The sequence below is a fragment of the Vigna angularis genome, chromosome 8, assembly GCF_016808095.1.
Source record: "Vigna angularis cultivar LongXiaoDou No.4 chromosome 8, ASM1680809v1, whole genome shotgun sequence".
Taxonomy (NCBI): domain Eukaryota; kingdom Viridiplantae; phylum Streptophyta; class Magnoliopsida; order Fabales; family Fabaceae; genus Vigna; species Vigna angularis.
Window position 1 is genome coordinate 13,191,648 of NC_068977.1, and position 3,617 is coordinate 13,195,264.

Consider the following 3,617-nt stretch of genomic DNA (forward strand, 5'->3'; position numbering starts at 1 on the left):
AGAGAACTTGGTGGATGTTGAAGTTAAGGCCGAACAGTAGGACGTTCGGTCAGTAGAGTAGTTTTAGTAAGGTGGTCGTTCGATCACCCTTTTCCTTTCTTTTGTATGACCGTTCGGTGTTGGTTTTGTAAACCGTTCGGTCAAAATTTCTCTTATGTTGTACAGTTTTAGTTGGGAAGCTATGTAAGGCCGTTCGGCCATAACCGTACTCTCTTTTAAATGTTAAAACTGACCTGTGTTATTATTAATCGTAATTATTCTATTATATGTTTTTATTACTGTATTTTTGGGATGTTACAGCTATTAATTAATAATTTTGTTTACTAAGTTTCTGATATCATAATCCAACTTCACTATTTTGTTCTATTCTAGACGCTCTTAACCATCCAAATTAAAAAAAAATTATCAATCATATTCAAATTATGTCAATCTATGGTAAAACAAAGTGTACACTTTACTTGACCAGAACAATTTTATTTTTTTATAATGATTTATCAAAACATGATTGCACAAAATAAAATAGGAGATAAATTTCTTGCATACAATTTACATTAAAAAAAACTAAAACTTTTATATATGATTTAATTATTGATAGTTCAATAATTTAAAGGTTTAATCCTTTTCGACATCCCTATTTATGTTCGAATGTCTCAATTGGGTCCTCGTTTTCTAAAGTGTATCAAAATGGTCCCTATTTTTGAAAATTGATATCAATTGAGTCCTTTCCATTCGTCATCTCAGCATCCACTCATCAATTTTTTTAACGCCGTCCAGCCAACTTAACGGAAAGGACTCAATTGATATCAATTTTCAAAATTAGGGACCATTTTGATACACTTTAAAAAACGAGGACCCAATTGAGACATTCGTACATAAATAGGGATGTCGAAAAGGATTAAACCTAATTTAAAATAATAAAGAACCATCTGTTAGATGTATGTATTTTCTTTTATAATTATAAGTGTATTAAATTACATATTCATTTTAGTTATATTAGCTATAATGATAAAATATAGAAATGAGTTAAATATGTTTTTGGTCCCTTAACTTTCAGTTAAAATTGGAATTAGTCCCTCTTCAAAACTTTGGCCTAATTTAGTTCCCAAACTTTAGAAATATGTGAATTTAGTCGTTTTAACTAAATTTTGTTAGGTTTATTTGATGTTTCAAGTGCGTTTTATGATAGTATCTAAGTTGTTTACACCTTTTGACACATTTTTGCTTTAATATTAATTGAGAAATGTGTTTGAAACATCAAATAAAGTTAACAAAATTTGGTAAAAAGAACTAAATTCATGCATTTCTAAAGTTTTGAAACTAAATTAGTCAAAAGTTTTGAAGAGGGACTAATTCTAATTTTCACTTAAAGTTAAGGGATAAAAACATATTTAACCCTATAGAAATTATGATCATTGGCTCCTCTAAAAATAGAGGTTTATTTATGTATCGGAAAATATAAATTTTATTATAGTTTTAACATGGATTTTCATGTTTTATCAATATTTATTTTTCATCTTAAATATTAATATAATATATTTTTAGATATTATGGATAATTAATTATTTAATTTATAATATTATAGATATTATATATGTAACACCCCAATAAAATTTTTGCCCTATTTAAAAATCAAAACTTGAAATATTACAATAATACAATTACGGTAACATCCCGAACCTCAAACTCAATTCTATACAAAAGTTTACAGCTCAGACAGAACAATAAAGATAACATTAATCCTTCTAATACACACTTCCATCTCTTCCTGCACTTGCACCAGATCACGCGACATCCCTTCATCTGCTCCCGTATAACAAAAACGTTATACGATCATCGCAAAAACATGATTTTTCCAGTACATGCACAAATAAGTAAGGGTGAGCTAACATGCAATATATCATTTATAAAAATATGCATAATTGTTTTGAAATAAACATTATATAATATTTAGGTTAGACATCCCCATACACCAATATACCAAATTTCTACTAGACACTCATACGGAAGATACAATGATGAGCTACTGGACAAAGCTATTCCCCAAACATTCTAACCGGATACTATTTGGACAGATGCTAACTGATGAACACTATCTGCCGAGCGCTATCCAATGAATACTATTAGGCTGAATTCCATTTAAACGAACGCTAGGTGATCATGCACAATTGAGCCGAACGCTAAAACTCAGAAAACCATAATGACCGAACACTCTCATAATGAACACTGAGATCAAACACTAGGCCGAACGCTAGAAACCGAACGCCAGATCGAATACTGATTGCACGAACATTAAGATTGATCACTTAGGCTCGATACTAGACACCAAACGCTATTAGACCGGATACCATTAGGTCGCACACCAAGAGACCAAATGCTAAGTAAGATCAAACACTTAGACTTCACGCTGAGACAGCGCACTCTACTAGAACAATTACCATTATTTCGAACACTATTCAAACCTTGCACACCACAGATTAAGTACCAAACGGACGAACACTTAATTGATCACTTTACTGGATTTAACACTATCTGAGGGTAATCTCATCGAGATCGGATGTTCCCTACGTACGACCGCTAACCGTTAACAATCCTTGTCTGAGACAAGCGTCATCCAAACCGAGCACTACCTATGAACAATCACTGCCTGAATCATGCATCATCACGACTAATCACTATTTGTTAATCGATCGCTACCTCAACGAATATCAAGGTCGGTCACTCCCCATAAATAATTGCAACCTCAGAGCAACATCACCAATAAAGATCATTCTCTAAGAACCATCGCTACAAGACAGAACACTAGAATAAAGAACGCCTGAGTCAGGGTTAAACGCCTAGAGTATTCTACTGAACACCTCAGTATTGACTGAACGTAATCAAACTAAACCATAGGGTACCAAAATACGACCGGACACTAACTACCTGAGAACAATTAACATCAAGATCAACCGTTACCTAATAACGCCTACTACCCGAAAGTAAATAATACCAAGACCGGACGTCACTAATAATAACGCACGCTACTACCTATAGACCCAACAAGTTTTACTTTCCGTCTCTCTCGAAGAATTATTCCAAAACCAGCTTTATCTGCATTACCATTTCTCCCGTACCAGTACGATCATCACGGTTGGAACCACAGCCACAACGTGCAAGATGAATAATCAGAAGTATCACATCGTAGATCCATTATATACAAACTATAACAATTCCCATGGTAAATCGACCCACATGACGATGTCAACTAGTCTTTCATAAACTAATGTCATTTACTTGTAATTCGTCGTCATAACCTGCTCTCAATAATAGGCGACCCGAGCCGTCTTCCATCGCGACTTCAGACCTATCTCCCTGACTCCTCAAGGACTAACGAGTAAAAACATCGATACTACGCGTAACGATGCACTATACTCAACACAAGCCGAAGTCATTGGGCGAGACATTCACCTCCTCGCGCAGAAGAAGGTGACACTCGAATCTTAGTCTCACGCGTGAGACTAGCAAAAATGCTCAAAAGACAGACGAAACTACAAATAAATAACATAGTGTATGTACCACCTCCAACAGAATAAACATGCTCAATCACGAATTCATACATATTCTCAATAATATGTATA